This window comes from Schistocerca gregaria, chromosome 6 (assembly GCF_023897955.1).
Source record: "Schistocerca gregaria isolate iqSchGreg1 chromosome 6, iqSchGreg1.2, whole genome shotgun sequence".
NCBI classification, from domain to species: Eukaryota; Metazoa; Arthropoda; class Insecta; order Orthoptera; family Acrididae; genus Schistocerca; species Schistocerca gregaria.
The window spans coordinates 440,884,590-440,904,889 of NC_064925.1; the positions used below are offsets into that span (position 1 = coordinate 440,884,590).

The 20,300-nt window shown below is 38.6% G+C and overlaps 1 protein-coding gene across 1 annotated transcript in view; it reads right to left on the reverse strand.

The window, feature by feature from the left end:
- LOC126278064 (eyes absent homolog 2) overlaps nt 1–19,268 on the reverse strand; it is a 1,079,207-nt gene extending 1,059,939 nt beyond the window's left edge. The window contains exon 1 of the mRNA XM_049977884.1: nt 18,685–19,268. The gene's annotated coding sequence lies outside the window, so the exon portion shown is untranslated. The remainder of the gene's footprint in view (nt 1–18,684) is intronic.
- Nucleotides 19,269–20,300: the final 1,032 nt, after the last annotated feature.

Here is a 20,300-nt window from a genome sequence, read left to right on the forward strand (position 1 = left end):
GTGCAGTTGATGGACTTTGAGCGAGGGCGTATAGTGGGCATGCGGGAGGCCGGATGGACGTACCGCCGAATTGCTCAACACGTGGGGCGTGAGGTCTCCACAGTACATCGATGTTGTCGCCAGTGGTCGGCGGAAGGTGCACGTGCCCGTCGACCTGGGACCGGACCGCAGCGACGCACGGATGCACGCCAAGACCGTAGGATCCTACGCAGTGCCGTAGGGGACCGCACCGCCACTTCCCAGCAAATTAGGGACACTGTTGCTCCTGGGGTATCGGCGAGGACCATTCGCAACCGTCTCCATGAAGCTGGGCTACGGTCCCGCACACCGTTAGGCCGTCTTCCGCTCACGCCCCAACATCGTGCAGCCCGTCTCCAGTGGTGTCGCGACAGGCGTGAATGGAGGGACGAATGGAGACGTGTCGTCTTCAGCGATGAGAGTCGCTTCTGCCTTGGTGCCAATGATGGTCGTATGCGTGTTTGGCGCCGTGCAGGTGAGCGCCACAATCAGGACTGCATACGACCGAGGCACACAGGGCTAACATCCGGCATCATGGTGTGGGGAGCGATCTCCTACACTGGCCATACACCTCTGGTGATCGTCGAGGGGACACTGAATAGTGCACGGTACATCCAAACCGTCATCGAACCCATCGTTCTACCATTCCTAGACCGGCAAGGGAACTTGCTGTTCCAACAGGACAATGCACGTCCGCATGTATCCCGTGCCACCCAACGTGCTCTAGAAGGTGTAAGTCAACTACCCTGGCCAGCAAGATCTCCGGATCTGTCCCCCATTGAGCATGTTTGGGACTGGATGAAGCGTCGTCTCACGCGGTCTGCACGTCCAGCACGAACACTGGTCCAACTGAGGCGCCAGGTGGAAATGGCATGGCAAGCCGTTCCACAGGACTACATCCAGCATCTGTACGATCGTCTACATGGGAGAATAGCAGCCTGCATTGCTGCGAAAGGTGGATATACACTGTACTAGTGCCGACATTGTGCATGCTCTGTTGCCTGTGTCTATGTGCCTGTGGTTCAGTCAGTGTGACCATGTGATGTATCTGACCCCAGGAATGTGTCAATAAAGTTTCCCCTTCCTGGGACAATGAATTCACGGTGTTCTTATTTCAATTTCCAGGAGTGTATTTCTACATCTATATGTACTCTCTGTAAAGCACTTTGTAGCGCTTGGCAGAGGGTATGTCCCACTGTATCATTTAATAGCATTTCTTCCTGTCCCATTCATTCACAAATGGAGTGCAGGAAGAATGACTGTATGAATGCTTCTTGCTTCTGTACATGCTGTAATTATCCTGATCTTATACTCACAATCCCTATGTGAGTGATACATAGGGGGTTGTAATATATTCTTAGAGTCATAATTTAAAGCCAGTACCTGAAACTTTGTTAACTTTCTCAGGGTAGTTTATGGCTGTCTTCAAGAGTCTGCCAGTTCAGTTTCTTCAGTACCTCAGTGACACTCAATCATGTATCAAACAAACCTGTGCCATTCGTGCTGCCCTTCCCTGTACGCATTCAATATCAACTCGTTGGTGCTATCTCAGCAGTGTTCTAGAACCGGTCACACGGGTGATTTGTAAGCAATCTCCTTTATAGATTGATTGCATTTCCCCAGTATTCTACCAATAAACTGAAGTCTACCACCTGTTTTACCCACAACTGAGTCTATCTGATCATTCTATTTCATATCCCCACAGTGTTACACCCAGGTATTTGTATGTGGTGGCTGATTCCAACAGGGGCTCATTGATATTACAGTCACAGGGTTCTATGATTTTCAAGATGTGCACAACTGTATATTCATGAACATGTAAAGCAAGTTGCCAGTCTTTGCACCACTCTGAAATCTTATCAAGAACTGACTGAATATTTATGCAACTTCCTTCAGACAGTACATCATTAACGATAATTGAATCATCTACAAAAAGTCTCAAGTTGCTATCAATATTGTCCGCAATGACATTAATATTAGCCACAAACATCCAGAGTTAATAGAGACCATCACAACTGATACAGGGATTAGTGATCACAAGGTCATTGTAGCTAGGCTCAATACCGTTTCTTCCAAATCCACCAGAGACAAACGCAAAATAATTTTATTTAAAAAAGCATATAAAGTGTCATTAGAAGCCTTCCTAAGAGACAGTCTCCATTTCTTTCGAACTGACTATGCAAATGTAGACGAGATGTGGCTCAAATTCAAAGATATAGTAGCAACAGCAATTGAGAGATTCATACCTCATAAATTGGTAAGAGATGGAACTGATCCCCCATTGAACACAAAACAGGTTCAAACGCTCTTGCAGAGGCAACGGAAAAAGCATGCGAAGTTCAGAAGAACGCAAAATCCCGAAGATTGGCTAAAATTTACAGACGTGTGAAATTTGTCACGGACTTCAATGCGAGATGCCTTTATTAGGTTCCACAATGAAACGTTGTCTCAAAATTTGGTAGAAAATCCGAAGAAATGCTGGTCGTATGTAAAGTACACAAGCGGCAAGACGCAGTCAATACCTTCGCTGCGCAGTGCCGATGGTACATATACCGATGACTGTGCCGCTAAAGTGGAGTTAGGTTAGTGCTGTTTAACGTCCCGTCGACAACGAGGTCATTAGAGATGGAGTGCAAGCTCGGGTTAGGGAAGGATGGGGAAGGAAATCGGCCGTGCCCTTTCAAAGGAACCATCCTGGCATTTGCCTGAAACGATTTAGGCAAATCACGGAAAACCTAAATCAGGATGGCTGGAGACGGGATTGAACCGTCGTCCTCCCGAACGCGAGTCCAGTGCGCTAACCGCTGTGCCACCTCGCTCGGTCTAAAGTGGAGTTATTGAACGCAGTTTTCCAAAATTCCTTCACCAGGGAATATGAATGGAATATTCCAGAATTTGAAACATGAACAGCTGCTAGCATGAGTTTCTTAGAAGTAGATACCTTAGGGGTTGCGAAGCAACTCAAATCGCTTGATACGGGCAAGTCTTCAGGTCCAAATTGTATACCCATTAGGTTCCTTTCAGATTACGCTGATACAATAGCTCCCTACTTAGCAATCATATACAACCACTCGCTCACCGATAGATCTGTACCTGCAGGTTGGGAAATTGCGCAGGTCGCACCAGTGTTTAAGAAGGGTAGTAGGAGTAATCCATCGAACTACAGACCTATATCCTTGACGTTGGTTTGCAGTAGGGTTTTGGAGCATATACTGTATTCAAACATTATGAATCACCTTGAAGGGAACAACCTATTGGCACGAATCAGCATGGTTTCAGAAAACATTGTTCCTGTGCAATGCATCTGGCTCTTCATTCGCACGAAGTAATGGCCGCTATCGACAGGGGATCTCAAGTTGATTCCGTATTTCTAGATTTCCGGAAAGCTTTTGACACTGTTCCTCACAAGCAACTTCTAATCAAGCTGGGGTCCTATGGGGTGTCGTCTCAGTTGTGCGACTGGATTCGTGATTTCCTGTCAGGAAGGTCGCAGATCGTAGTAATAGACTACAAATCATCGAGTAAAACTGAAGTCATATCAGGTATTCCCCAGGGAAGATTCCTGGGTCCTCTACTGTTCCTGATCTATATAAACGACCTGGTTGAGAATCTGAGCAGTTCTCTTAGGTTGTTCGCAGATGATGCTGTAATTTACTATCTAGTAAGGTCATCCGAAGACCAGTATGAAGTGCAAAGTGATTTAGAAAAGATTGCTGTATGGTGTGGCAGGTGGCAGTTGACGCTAAGTAACAAAAAATGTGAGGTGATACACGAGATCCAAAAGAAATCCGTTGGAATTCGATTACTCGATAAATAGTACAATTCTCAAGGCTGTCAATTCAACTAAGTGCCTAGGTGTAAAAATTACGAACAACTTCAGTTGGAAAGACCACATAGATAATATTGTGGGGAAGGCGAGCCAAAGGTTGCATTTCAGTGGCAGGACACTTAGAAGATGCAACAACTCCACTAAGGAGACAGCTTACACTACACTCGTTCGTCCTCTGTTAGAATATCGCTGCGCGGTGTGGGATCCTTACCAGGTGGGATTGACGGAGGACATCGAAAGGGTGCAAAAAAGGACAGCTCGTTTTGTATTATCACATAATAGGGGAGTTGGGGATGGAAGTCATTAAAGCAAAGACGTTTTTCGTAGCGGCGAGATCTATTTACAAAATTTCAGTCACCAACTTTCTCTTCCGAATGTGAAAATATTTTGTTGAGCCCAACCTACATAGGTAGGAATGATCATCAAAATAAAATAAGAGAAATCAGAGCTCGAACAGAAAGGTTTAGGTGTTCGTTTTTCCCGCGCACTGTTCGGGAGTGGAATGGTAGGAAATAGTATGATTGTGGTTCGATGAACCCTCTGCCACGCACTTAAATGTGAATTGCAGAGTAATCATGTAGAGGTTGATGAACAGTAAGGGTCCCAACATACTTTCTGAGGGTTCACTCGAAGTTACTTCTACATCTGACCCAGATAACATGTTCTGTCCTCCCTGCCAAAAAGTCTTCACTATAGCCACATATTTCACTTGATACCCCATATGATCATGATAATAAGTGTAGGCTTGGTACTGAGTCAAATGATTTACGCAAATCAAGAAATACTACATCTACCTGCCTACATTTATCCAAAGCTTTTGGTACATCATGTTTCACATGATTGCTGTTTTTGCAATTCAGCCTGGTTGGCAGTGAGGTGGTCATTTGGTTCAAGATACCTCATTATGTTTGAGCTCAGAATATGTTCTAAGATTCTAAAACAAATTGATATCAAGAATATTGGAGGGTAGTTTTATGGGTAACTTCTACTACCTTTCTTGTAGATGGATGTGACCTGTGTCTTTTTTCCAAGATCTGGGCATGGTTTTTTGTTCACAGAATTTATGATAAATTATAATTAGAAGAGGGGCTAACTCAAATCGCAAGTCAGTAAAGAATTTGACAGGGATTCCATCAGGGCCTGGAACTTTGTTCAATGTTAACAATTTCAGCTGTTTCTTAACACCAATGACACTAATACTGTTTTCATTAACCTTTTCAGTGGTACGGGGTTAAAATGGGAAAAATCTACTCGATTTTCCTTTGTAAATGAACATTTGAAAAACAGTGTTAAGCATTTCAGCTTTTGCTTTGCTACCCTCAATTTCAGCTCCCGTCTCATTTGCTACAGAGTGGACACTAGCTTTGGTGCCAATAACAGCCATTACATACGACCGGTATTTCTTTGGATTTAGTGAAAAATCATTTGACAATATTCTACCATGGCAGTCACTAAAGGCTTCATGAATTGCTCTGTTGATACAAAAATGCATTTCATTCAGCATCTCTCTATAGCTCTAAGCCTTTTTTGCACCTATTCTTTAGAAGTTTCTTTACAGTGACCATATACCATGGCCGGATCCTCCCATTATGAACCGTTCTACTGGGCACATATCTATCAAGAGCATGAGCAATTCTTCTTTTAAACTTGAGTCACAGTTCCTCTACATTCTCCTGCCCTGTGCTGAAAGTTTCAGGTTCTTCACTGAGATATGAAACTACTGATTTTTTAAATCTAGTTTTTGAGGAGACATTCCAGAAAATGGGCACTTCAGCAACTGCAGCAGGAGTTAAGGAAAATAAATAATAATTGTGGGCATCAGAAAGTCCTCCAAGATACTTAAATATCTCTACAAAACTAATACAAATATCACACCTACTGAAAGATGTACAGCAGGTTACTGACTGAAAAGAAAGAAAAAAATAACAAAGTAATATATAATGTATAAAATGAAAGTGAAATAGTATGGGATGTCATACAGAAGAAGTCAGGGAAAAAAAAGAGGTGTAGTAACAAACAAATCAAAGATGGGAATACATTATTAAAAAAATTCCACAGAAACTAGCACATTTTGTAAATAATTTTCTGGCATTGAAGAGGAGCTGTCACAAAATTTACCTGATGGAGAGGTCACACCCTCACTGAACTATGTAGCCAGCAGAACAATAGTCTGCCCTAAAATAGAGCATTAAGTAATAAAGAAGACAATACAAAAAGTACGTAATAAGACACAATGGAATTAATGACATTAGCTGCCAATGGGCATTGATTTAAATTGAGGGGCAAGTTCAAAATGTGTGCTGGACTGGGATTTAAACTTGAGTCTTGTGCTTACTAGGGGCAACGGTCTTGCCGCAGTGGATACACTGAAGTGCTGCCGGGTGTGGCTGGCACTTGGATGGGTGACCATCCAGGCTGCCATGCGGTATTGCCATTTTTCGGTATGCACTCAGCCTTGTGATGCCAACTGAGGAGCTACTCGACCGAATAGTAGTGGCTCCGGTCAAAGAAACCATCGTAACGACCGGGAGAGACACACTATGCCATCTGGACATAGTGGTCATCGTTACCGCACAGACTACCCTTGTACGCCTCCTGTCAAAGTTCTCAACTTGTCCACACACTACTCATGCGTCCCTTGCCCATTATCCTCATTACTAATGGCATTTCATGTCTGAAAACACAGACACCACATAAATAATTAAGATGAGAACAACCAATGACTACTTCAGTGTTGATGCGCATCACACGATTGGCGAAGCCCTGTGAGTAATGACGATAATGGGCAAGGAGCACTTTCTCAGTAGCATGTGGACAAGTTGAGAAGCTATGTCTGACAGGAGGCAGGTGAAGGTAGTCCATGCAGTTGCAACAATCACTGTGCTCAGATGATGTAGTGCATTTGCCTAATCAGCAGGAGACCCTCTTTCCTGATGAAGCAACCGTGGGTTGCGAAAGCTTGAATTGTGTGTGTGTTTGTTATTGTCTCTATCAACATATCAACGCTTTCGTTTGATAAGTTACATCATCTTTGTTTTTAGATATATTTTTCCCACATGGAATGTTTCCTTCTATTATATTCATACAATTAAATAATGACATAGACATTAGGTTTAAGAACAGAAACATTAATCTTATGCTAAATACATTAAGATACCTTAACTTCTGTTGAATAAATAAAAAACCCACAAGGCAGGAAACATGTCTATAGAAAATTTTCACCTGAACCATACAGATTTTGATACAGACACACTAAGCATTTCTGATCATGAGGGACAATGACTCAAACAAACCATTAACAGTAAAATAATAGAAACTTCTGCTGAACAGAGAAAAATGTAGAACTGTTAACTGATCAATTTGAAGTATATTGTCCTATGCGCTACAAGAAAACATCCAAGTAGTGTCACTGCACTTAACCACAAAATCTAAAAAATAGGTACATCCCACATCTAAGTTGAATAAGAATCACAATGCTTCTCTATTACAATAGGTCAAAGCATAATAATGCTGACAAGGAAATGTATGGGAAAGTAAAGAAGATTTACAGGACCTGAAACCAAGGCAGCAAAAAGCGCAGCAAATGAACTCATTGAATCAATACAGAGTTGCATGGGAAATACTGAAACAGAATTAATCTGTAATGATAAAGTACACCAGAAACCAGTTCCACCTAATATTCTAAATACACATTTTGTCAGTCCTCATTTTGATGATAATATCTTAGAGGATGTGAGTAAAGCAGAGGTCCTACTGCCAGAAATGAACAGCAAGATGACAGACAGCTTTCAGTAGACTCATCTAACAGACTAGATGGTCGATAACTCAACAGCTAAGCCCAGTAATTCTAGAGCAGAGGATTATTGTGGCCTCTCAAATTATGTAGTTAAATACATCAGAAATCATTTGTACTGTCACTGGCTAAAAAAATCAATAAAATCTTAAATGAAGGCATTTGTCTGAAATGTCTGAAAATATCTGAAGTTAACCAGTACATAAGAAGGGAGACACATAATTATCGATGTTCATATGACACTTATACCAATTGTATCAAAAATAACAGAATACTCCAAGCATAAACAGATGTTTCAATATTTTGAATCTAATGGAATACTTAGCTCCTTACAATATGATTTCTGATCCAACTTTTCTGCAGTCAAAGCATTGCAACAAAAACATACATTTAAAAAAAATTAAAACACTATCTGTGCAGCACTTATGGACATCAGGGAAGCTTTTGACATGGTCTTCTTTTTAAAAAAATTCTACCACTATGGAGTGACAGAGAATGCTCTACCTGTATGTTTAATGCAGTCTAACTCACACAACAGAAAACAGTTAATTAAGATAAGTAATCAAAAGTCAGAATGTCTTCCACTTGTGAAGGATGTGTCTCAAGGATCTGTTATTGGACCATTTCATTATTTACCCACAGTTTTACCATGTGATGCAGTGCTACAAGCTAATGAAACAACACTTACTAAATGTGATACCAACCTTGAAAACGTGCAACACAGCATGGGAGTAACAATATAAATATGTACTACAGGGTCTGAGGCAAATGTACTGTGAAAGAATGATAGTAAAACTGAAAATGTTGTATTCAGTCTGAATGCTCCCAGTGGTAACAACAAAAGTCGGGTTATTAGAATTGCACACAGATTTAAAGCTCAGCTGGGAAACACACACAGGGAAATTATGTGGCAGACTAGCACATGACTTCTATCTGCTGTACAATCCGAGGAGCAGTGTCCGTAAAGAACTTCTACTATATGTATATTTCGAATTCTTCTCTTACTACATGAGTTATTGGATACTGTTATGGGGCAATTCCTTGGCTCGAAATTGTTGTTTAAATGGAAAAATAAAACTGTAAGGTGCATAGCAAGACTTAGCCCATGTGAGATATGTCGAGAGTATTTTAAGCAACTAAACACGATGACAGTACCTGGCCTACATATCTACAACTACCTTGCCTTTGCTAAAGGGAATCTAAATAAATTTGAACACAACACGAGAAGTGGACACATAATTAATGTGCCATATACTACTCTGTCACAGAAACATAACAGTTGCGAACCTCTTGGTCTTGTCTATTTACCTGCAAATGCCTATACAATGACAGTAAATAAATTTAAAGCTAGTATTTGAGATGGATGAAAAGTAAAGCAATTTATTCTGATCAAGACTTCCTTGAATGTGTGACAAATGAGCCACATTTCTTATGAGAATGGGCAATAAATTAACAAAAAACTTTATATAAGCGTAGCTGTGTAGGTCTGACTATCATTATAATGATGATGTAAATAAAATAGAAAGAAACTTCCACATGGGAAAAATATATTAAAAACAAAGATTCCAAGACTTACCAAGCGGGAAAGCGCCGGCAGACAGGCACATGAACAAAACACACAAACACACACACAGAATTGCTAGCTTTCGCAACCGATGGTTGCTTCTTCAGGAAGGAGAGGGAAAGACGAAAGGATGTGGGTTTTAAGGGGGAGGGTAAGGAGTATTCCAATCCCGGGAGCGGAAAGACTTCCCTTAGGGGAAAAAAAGGACAGATGTACACACACACACACACACACACACACACACACACACACACACACACACACACACACACACACACCCACACACACACACACACACACACACACACACACACACACACACACACACACATATTTAAAGGCAAAGAGTAAGGGCAGAAATGTCAGTCGAGGCGGAAGCACAGAGGCAAAGAAGTTGTTGAAAGACAGGTGAGGTATGAGCGGCGGCAACTTGAAATTAGCGGAGGCCAGGCCTCAACCTCCGCTAATTTCAAGTTGCCGCCGCTCATACCTCACCTGTCTTTCAACAACTTCTTTGCCTCTGTGCTTCCGCCTCGACTGACATTTCTGCCCTTACTCTTTGCCTTTAAATATGTCTGCTTGTGTCTGTGTATGTGCGGATGGATATGTGTGTGTGTGTGTGTGTGTGTGCATCTGTCCTTTTTTTCCCCTAAGGGAAGTCTTTCCGCTCCCGGGATTGGAATGACTCCTTACCCTCCCCCTTAAAACCCACATCCTTTCGTCTTTCCCTCTCCTTCCTGAAGAAGCAACCATCGGTTGCGAAAGCTAGCAATTCTGTGTGTGTGTTTGTGTGTTTTGTTCATGTGCCTGTCTGACGGCACTTTCCCGCTTGGTAAGTCTTGGAATCTTTGTTTTTAATATATCTGACTATCATTAGTTTTATGTACTACTACTACTACTACTACTATTACCACTATTTAGCTATATATTCATTTATCTTGTAATTGCTCCATGAGGAAACTTTTTGTTGTTTTTGTCACTTAAATATGCAATATATCTATCCTGCATTATTTTATTGTACTTAATGACATTTGCGCAACTTCATATGATTATAATTGTCATTGTGTTAACTTTTATGACACCACATGTATATAAATATGTTCAAAGGTGAAACAACATTTGTATTTGCATAAAAGAGGAAGCCTACTCAAGTTCTTAACAAAGGTGACTACACTGCAGAAAGAGAAGTAGTTGTATTATATGCTACCAAAACTAGTAGTTGAATAAAGTCAAGTCATACTGCAGCTTCCAGGTGGCTCTGACATCAGGCCTTAAACCTGCCTGTTCCTTAAAAGTGAAAAATAATCCTAAATTCTAATATGCTAGTTTAATAGCAGCACTTCTGCTCAATTGCAAAAATCTGAATTTGGTTCATTAACAGTCACAATTTTAAATTATGACCATCGTTATTTAGAACACCAAGAGTGAATTAATTAGTAAAACATCCATGGAGATGAAGGTAATAAATATTACATCTTCTCTTTCACAGTTACTTTTATGAGTACAATATATGTAGCTACAATTGCTAATGGAAGCCTGCAGTCTTCTAACCATTCACAAGTTAATAGTTTAACAAATTATCATCAACATGTTGTAAGTCAAATATAGTTTCTCAGATGAAAGGAAGCAGTAATAGCAGCAAATCGAAACAGTCCATGTTGTAATGTATTCTTTTAATTCACACACTTATTGATGAACAAACTTAAGCTTTTTTTTCTACAAAAGTTCTGACATGATTTACACATAACTTTGTTCTCTCATGAAGTTGCCTACTAGTAAAAATATAGCTGACATTTTACAAGCAAGACAAAATGATAAACTTATATCAATCAGAAAAATCCAGTCTGATAATGAAAATTTGTTCTGGTAAATTTATGTTCTCCTTGGATGTCACTGTTCATTATTCTGATGTATGAAGTGTTATATCATCCTAGTAACATGAGACGGGTGAGTCATTCCACATCAAATCATGCAAGTCATGTCACCTCAGATTTTCACAAAACTTTGCACATTTGCTTATGCTTACAACATAAGAAAATGTGCAAAATCTTTTTGCTCTCAGACTAAATTTTTTTTATATCGAATTTTAAATGTAGTGATATTCTGATAACTGGGCTCTGCAAGAATGTAGTGCAAAGTGATACTTATCTACATAAATGCCCATAACTCAGATGTTTATGAAGCTTTTGATCGTAAGTTAATAGAAACACATACTTAACAGACATGTAATTATTTAAGAAGTAAAGTTACAAAGAACAACACAGAAAAATTTAAGATATGTCACTTTCCAATTTCCGAAAAATGTACAGACGCAAAAAAAAAAAAAAAAAAAAAAAAAAAAAAATGCTCATATCACATTTCTCCAACCTGATGGTAATTTATAATTGGTCTTAAATAAATCCCAAGACAGTATCCATTGTAATAAAATAAAATTATTCATGGGGTTTCTACGAATGGACACACAAATAAATCTGAAATCACAGTACTTTGTGTTGTAATAAGAAAAAGTAATTCTAAGAAAGATCATCCATTTCTGACACCCAATGCTTCAGATTTTCATGGAACTTTTTCTACTTGTTACTTTCTGTATGGCAACTGTCAATGCAAAATTCCTCCACATACTTCATGTAGTTTGAGGAGGGAAAATGGATTTTTTTAGAAATGTACATGCCTCAACTGAAGTTTGTCATTTGGATTGCATTACTTCAGACAAAAATAACAACAGTAAGAATAACAGAAAGTATCTTGTTTTCAACACATCACTCTCATACTTCCCCAGATGTCACAGAAGGGATATATCTTTATGGGAACATAAAAAATCAACTTAAGCTGATTTGGTCCAAATATTGATTTTTACATGTGTAAAACACATTCTGACACCTGATACAAGATTTATTTTTATTGAAACTATGATATTGTAAAAAAAAAAAATTTTTTTGGATAGATACTGGATGTTCATTTAACATGTCACATTATTGTTCAGAAGATCGTTGGAATCAGATTCCAAAAGTTATAAATTAAATTGAAACATTTTCATTACATCAGTTAACTTTATTTAGGGTGCAAATTAGTATCTTTAAATAACAATTATTCTAGCAGCTAATGTTAATTTAAAATGTCCATGTTCAGCAGTGAAGATCCCTAAAACTATCAATGAAACTTCTTAGGAGCATTTCTGTTTTTAATCCGTGACAAATTATATTCTGTTAACTTTATATCTTTTTCATTAAAGTAATACATTCTGCCTAATGATGTTGATTTAGGTACACCAACAGTACATAAAATGTTTTCCAAATGCACGAAACAAGAGTCCTTCTTCTCAGGACAAAAGAATGACACTGCTGGTCCAGGTGGGTGGAAAAAAAGTAGTTCAACGTCTCCTCCTTCATCATAGTCATTTCTGACGAAGGCAGAGTACCACCTGTTGTCATATACAGTTGCCACACAAGAATTTTACTGAGGATGAGTGCGTGTCCATTGTAGGGATTTTCAGTGAATGAAAAAAAATCAAGGACGGCTTTTCAGAAGTTACTCCTCTGATCTCTAAAGAATCTCAAAAAAATGGTTTCTAATGGAGAAAATTCCTGGTACCACATATTGTGCGGGTTGTCGAAAATCTCTTCTCGAGATTCTTGTGTAAGAAATCTACACTGGCTTTTTCTAAGAAGTGAAAAAAATGTCAATATTAGCTTTGTAGAAATCATGAACACCAGGTGCAGTTGTTATTTGTGCATCATTCGTTAGTTGAAGACCAGCTCTTCTGAATGTATGTTTTCTAGTTCCCCTCAAACCATCACACAGATCTACCATGGCTAGTAGCATAAAAGGAATGCTCAGGAGTGATAAAAAATTGTTTTTGTGCTTACACAAATTTTTAAAGCTTTTTCGCTTCTTATATTGAGCAACACATCCATCAGTGAAATAATGCATTTTCTTCATTTGTCGGTAATGCTTTGCCAGCCCCTTAATCATTTATTTCTGGACAGCATTTACAAATCCTACATCATGATCAGGGTTGCCACAAGTTTCCCCAAGTGAAATTCCCTGATTTCCAGACAAGTTTTAGCTTTTTCCCTTGAAACATTTTGAGATTTCAAGGTTGAATAAAGAGACAAGTTGACAATAAAATGTAAGGACTTCTGTATTTTTAAACATGTGAGTAAAAATATTAAGTACTAGCATTAACATCTTTTGTAATGAACTGCTTTTAGATGGAGAAAGCAAGACAAATGATGTACATGTTTCATTGGAACTACTTATTTTATTTCAGTAAAACAAAAGACATCTGGTGACAAAAATATGCATTTCTTGGAGTCACATGACAGATTTAAAATACCTTCACTGATTTCAGAAACAACTTCAGAAAAAGTAGGCCTCTTGAAAGAAGTGTATAATGGGGAAAAAGAGTTGTGTAAATCAACACTATATGTTACTGCCAACAAAATGTTGGTTCTACTATGTTTGTTACTTTATTATTTTAGAGGAATTGTGTGTCCACCTGCTTGGCTGAGTGGTAATGTGTTTGCCTACCATGCACAGGGCCCAGGTTTGATTCCCGGCTGGGTTGGAAATTTTCTCTGCTCATGGAACGGGTGCTGTGTTGTCTTCATCATCCTTTCATCATCAGGCCGACACGCAAATCACCCAATGTGGCATCATCTGAACAAAGACTTGCAACCTGGTAACCAAACTTCCCCGGATGGGGCCTCCAGGCCACAAATGCCACAAGATCTTTTCATTTTACAGGTTTTGAGAGTTTTCTTTCGAGAAATATTCTAGTACATAGCTTACAAACTGCCTGTGAATGCCACAATTTTCTTCTTCTTATTGTTACTACTGTCTCTTTCAAAGTGCCAAAATGTACTAGAATAAATAATATGTCTATAAAACACTGCACTGTACAATGTACTTGTGAGGAGACAGTTGCAATTCCTGAAATCCATCAACCACACTCTCTGGCTTACCGAGGAGCACCACAGTCCTGGGTCCATGGATAAACCATGAAAATCCTCTGCGTTATGCCACACATAAACAGACTCAGCCTGCAGGCAGATTGGTGAGACTAGGTCCGACGGGCAAGGCCTGCACATTAGTGGGAAACAATGGGCTTCAGATCAGCGGGCCTGATCCATTTGGGATACCTGCAAAAATAGACTGCAGTTTTGGCCCGTCATGGAAATTCACTCATGTGACCAGCTACTCATGAGCCATGGACAACACATTGATGAAATGAGACCACGGTGATCATTTCATGCAACAGATAACTTGCGTGAATACTCTGAGAATCAATACTAATGAGGATATGTAACAACTCATGGTGGAGATAGTTGCTGACCCGCAGACAGGCATGTAGAAATGACAATCACTCTCTCAGAACTAAAATTTTGGCCATAGCTTTTTTCAGAAAATGACAGCACACACACTTCCAAATAATCACTCAGACACAACTCGTGCACAAATGACCTCCACCTCCAGCCAGTGTATCAACAGTTTCTGAGAATCAGATACAAACAAACCACTCCTCATGCTTCCCCTTGGCAGCTGCTAGGGTAACGGCAAGAGATGGTGGCAGCAACCTGATGGCAATGATAGGAATCTATGTGCAAGTCGCCAAAGTGGCGTCAACTCGAAAGACTCACATCTGGCGAACAGTCTACCCCATGGGAACCCCTAGTCACATGACATTTAAATTTATTTAATGGTAGGGGAAGAACGGTAAGAATGAGGGAGTAGGGAAGCAGTGCATGTACTCAGCTGTGCCCAGTCTGTGAATATGCAAACCATTTCATCTAATGAGGCAAAAATAAAAATTTTCCAGTGTTTTTTCCCTTGCTTTCTCTTTTCTTTTCTTCAACCCCCCCCCCCCCTCCCCCAAATGTCCCCGATACTTCCCTGATATGTCTGAAATTCCTTGATTTCCGGAACTTGTGGCAAACCTGATGCTCCATATTATCACTTACAATGCAGTGATTCACTATTACTAATTTACTTTCTTCATTTACCACATAAACACACCAGAGATGGATTGTACAGCTGCTTCTTGTCCAGTGGTAACTCTGGATTTCGCTCTGAATTACAAAGTTCATTAATAGAATTGCATTTTCCAGGGTTAGATTTTCGTTCAGTTTTTTTGACTGACACTTAGATATAAATGTGTGTGGTTTAAGTGCCTGTAATTTTGTTACCAACGAATCTACGTATTCACCAACAATTGCAGACTGCTTTACCAGTTCTACCTGATGATCTGTGTTTATCCACTGGCTGAAATGAATTTCATCATCAGCATCTTTGTAAGTTAATCCTGTTTTAATAATTCTGACAGTTTGTAATTACTGGGACAATTGTCACAGTGATTAAGCATGCAGTCACAGTTTACAGAGTAATATAGGCGGATAACATACATACACTCTCTCTGAATGAGTGCTAGCAGCACCAGCTAAAATACACCACTTCTGTCTTAGTGAACAAAAGAAAATTTAGAAAGACCAATGTTTGGACTCTCCCATTTTAAACAAGTGTACAGTTGCAAATGATGACCTTTTTTTTTTTTTTTTTTTTTTTTTTTGCCCCCCTTGCATATACACATTCTTCGGAATGCTAATTTTATCTTTTTGCTCCTGGTAACATTCGAGTATATTTATCATTTTGGTAGAATCAGTGACTATCTTTACCACGTCATCAGCAATAACTTTCCCTCTTTTTGGTTTAGGAATTAAGCCCGAATTACTGTGTTCAGTTTCCTTGCTTGTTGAACCTCATACTCACTAACAATGAATTCCGACATTATGTTTTCTTTTTAACAAGAGGGTGGAGCTAAAGTTAAAATTTGGATTTTTTCAGGTGCTCTTACAGTAGCCACTTTTTCTTCCATTATCAATATTATGGCATCAAAATCTTGAGCTTTCTTAACAACTTCATCACCAAAGTTTTCTTCTCTATGGTCAGAATCTTCAATATTGCAATCTAATGCGTGGTACATTTTTCTTTTCAAAACATGTTTCACTTTTTCTAGCTTCTTTTTGGCATATGAAGTCTTGCTGTGATTTGGAATAGAGTGAAGTTTTAAGGGAGAGCACACCAAATCCTGTAAAATTTTATTTGCATCCTCAGTACTTTGATTTGTGAAATGTCACCTCTGACTTATCTGCATTACTTTCACTTCTATCACTGATGTCAGTTTTCTGTTCACAAATCTTACGAAATGTTGTGCACAGCTTTTGGCCTGGATTTATATAGATTCTTTTAGCACTTAATGTTTTAGACAAAGACAAGCAAACTGACCTCAAAGATTTGTTAACTGACTGTCTGTGTTTTCTGAAATGAGCACAAGTTCTCTAATGACTTTCAGAAACTTTTAAGTAATAGTATCTGTGATGTCCACATATAGTAGCACTTTCTTGATATTTTAGAAAGCTTACATTGGATCGCAGCCAATATCAAATCTCATTGGTCTTCACTCAGCTCTTCTATTTTTTGTTTGGTTTTTATTAAGGTGTAGGTTGTCAAATGACATGGTGTTTCTAGTAATCTTCCTGAAGTGCATGAATTCACATTTTCCATTGCAATTAACTGAGCCCTACTTCACTTAAAACATGCTTTATACAAGTGGAATGATAGGGCCACACCACAAACAGATATGACCTGTTCCACAGAAAGACAAAGAGCAACTGAGGCAAAATAGACTAATTGTTTCATGCTAGTTATTATCAACAATGAATTTCAGCAATTGTTGCATTGTTTAAGGTTTCATATAAGCTACTGCTTTCTAAGAAAGGTGATTGGCTGAACACATAAATCATAAATATTATAGTATTTATTAAAGCACTGAAGTTGTCAACTGAAAGGAAATAAATGTTCATACATAGAAGTTAAAGTGCTTGCCTAGAATGAGTTTTACTTAAATATGCTAATTTGATACCCCTGCATCTGAGACAGTGAGTGGATGAACTTACTTAAAAAGACCATTTTCTATCACAGCAAAAAGTATTTTGATTTAAGACGTGTGTGTCAATTAGCAGAAGACCTACTAAAATTTGTATGTTATTAGAAAGCTTACAATTTAGGGGAATATGTAAGACCCACATCAGGTGCCCAGCAGGTTGGAGAAATGTGAAGACCCATATCAGGTTCCCAGCAGGTTGGATAAATGTGATACACACATTTTTCCACATCTTTGCAATATTTCTGAAATCGAAAATTGACATACATTACCATTTTTTAAAAATTTTCTTCATAACTTTAGTGCTTAAACAATTACTTGTCTGTTAAGTATGTGTTTTTCTTATGAAAAAATTCCAATTAAGAGCTTCATAAACACCAGAGTATGTGCATTTTTGTAGATAACTAGCATTTCGCACTGACATTCTTGCAGAGCCCAGATATCAGAATATCACTATATTTAAAATTAGATATCAAATGTAGTTGTAGTCCGTGGCCAAATAGGTTTTGCAGAAGTTCTTAGGTTACCATATATGTATAAGCAACTATGATGAGTTTGTGACAATTTGGGATAGAGGGTTACAAATCCTTGAATTATGTTGTACGATAGAAAATAAGTAATATTTGTATCTCAAAATTGATTTAGTGCCACTGTACTAAACCAGCAAGGCTACTGGGGAAAAAGTAGTATGTTCACTGAACAGCACACCGCTATATGAAATTGAGTTATGATTAACACTGCTGCACGTGATTCTCGTTGTCAGAAATGTGTTGCTAAGTGCTTCAGGTAGGCTCCTGCTACACATTATAATGTAGTGACGTTGTTTAGTGCATATAGATCTGTGCCAAACAAACTAAAGATTCAACGTTTTGTTTGCGCAATCTCCAACACGTAAAGCACTTTCTAAAAATATGGTTTCGAGACTAGTCTTCAGGATAGAAGTCTGACATACAAATACTATTAATTTTCTGGTATTTAAATATTAGTAATTTTTATTCCAAATACAAGCAAAGTCCGCTCCCTTGCCACAACACAGGATCTGTCATCATGACTAAGCGCGCCCAGTAATGTAATGCCTTCTGCCAGTTTTCCTGTCGTGGTGAACTGGAAAGAAAACATGTTTGCTATGTTCTGTGACTCCTTGAGGTTATTCAAATAACAACATTAAAGTAATTCTAACGATAAACAACATAAACACATTGAATCGATCTTTCGAACATTTAGCATTTCACCAAAGATAGTCTGCTGTTGATGTTTGACTGTGTAGAAACATGAGAAACAAGCAGCTGATTTTTATATAGTGGGAATGATAATGCTGTTTTAGAGTAATCGCTTATTTATTTGTAGTTTCCACAACCGTACGGTGTTTGAATGAGGTGTTTTAAAGTTACAACCGTAATTTGATTTCAGTTCAAGAGTGTCATGACCTGTTGAGTTCAAACAAGTTCATAGCAGTATGATTGAATCCACCATGTAGTTGTACGCACATAGTACTTAACAGATGCTAGATCGAAACAAAACCTGGAAGTTTGCTTACTTACTTGTATCTGGAGGCTTGTTCGTCGGAATTTCGCGTTTCGACATTCGGGCACTGCCTTGTAAACTGTTGTTCGTGTTTGGTTTCTGATACGGAGGAAGACTTCGTTTCGTCTGTGTGTTGTTGTTGGATAACAAAATACACAGCGTGTTAGCCCAGTTGCTGTAGTTGTAGATAGCTTGTGGTAGCGTTAGAGAAGAACAATGTTGATTAACTGTACCTATAGCTGCGTCAGATGACGGTAGTAGACAGAAATGACCAATTAATGATACTGTAATGTGAGCGCCGGTGAAATAGATAGTATAAATGTACTTGTATAGATAATTTGAGTTATGATAAACAATACAGTTACATTATTACAGCGATCAGGTTTAGTGTCAAGCGTTACGAAAAAAAGGCAAGCCTGTTATGTAAGGAAATTAACATTATACTTATAAGAGTACTATCTGTTAGCAATATTTTGCGATGTACTTACTAAAACAATACTGTGGGAGTGACGGTGACGGCTGAAGAAACATTATAGACACATCGGTTGATTTGTGATTAAATTTCTCGTACGAAGTGAATAATAAAATATGCTATTGAAACAATTTATATTCTGTGTTTTATTTACTCATATGCAGTGTTTCACACCCAGAGGTGGAGACATTCAGAGAATTTAAATTACACACATGCACGTGTCACAATGTGCATACGAGAATATTTTCACTCAACCTGTAAAACTATCACAATTTACATAGTATGAATTTCATCAGTAAAGGGGCGCAGAATGAATATAGTTTTATGAAAGCACCCAACCTTGTTCATTTATTATCGTCCCGACTTATTTCGAAGCAGCTGCCTAGTGGCTTTGTGAAAGACTTCGATTCGAAATAGCTTTCCACGTTTTTATGTTGCTGTAACCCCTTGCATCAGGAAATGAGAGATGATTGGGCTTGTCGGACTTAGGTAAACTGAGTTAACTGCATTGTTATAGCTTATCGGTTCAGAGAGAGGGGTAGTATCCCATAGGAAATAATTATGGTAAAAAAAAGAAGTCTTGGGTTCTGGGAGCCGGCTAATACATCGGGTTCTGACAGTAAGGCGGGGATGTGAGAGAAACAAAGTGAAACAGAAGTGTATCCTGAAGCAAAGAATGATAGCCCAGCTACAAAATGTAGCGGTTACACAGTTTATTTTATTAGATTTAGAATTGAGTTAATTTGTATTATGACATATTTATTAGTAGTTATCTTCAAATATTTTCAGTCCAGTTTGTTTACTTTTGTTTCCAGAAATAATTTAATAATATTTTAGATCAGCTGAGTATATTGTGTGTTAACACCATGCCGTGAACCAAATGTGAATGTCAAACAGCAGTTGAGTTGTTCTATTCTACATCCATCACAACTACTCAGTTAATGTTGACATGAATAGCATTCACATTTTAAGACAGTCTCTTTTTGCAATAAGAATATTGCAGAAAATTGTTCAGCATTAAACATTTAAATGGAATGTTACATAGTGGCTGAATATACATTATGATCATCCACTTCTAGATAATGATCTCTAGACCTTTCCACCCATTGCAGTCTTCAACTAGACAGGTGCAAGTTGTTCCAGCTTGTTTTCTACATGCCT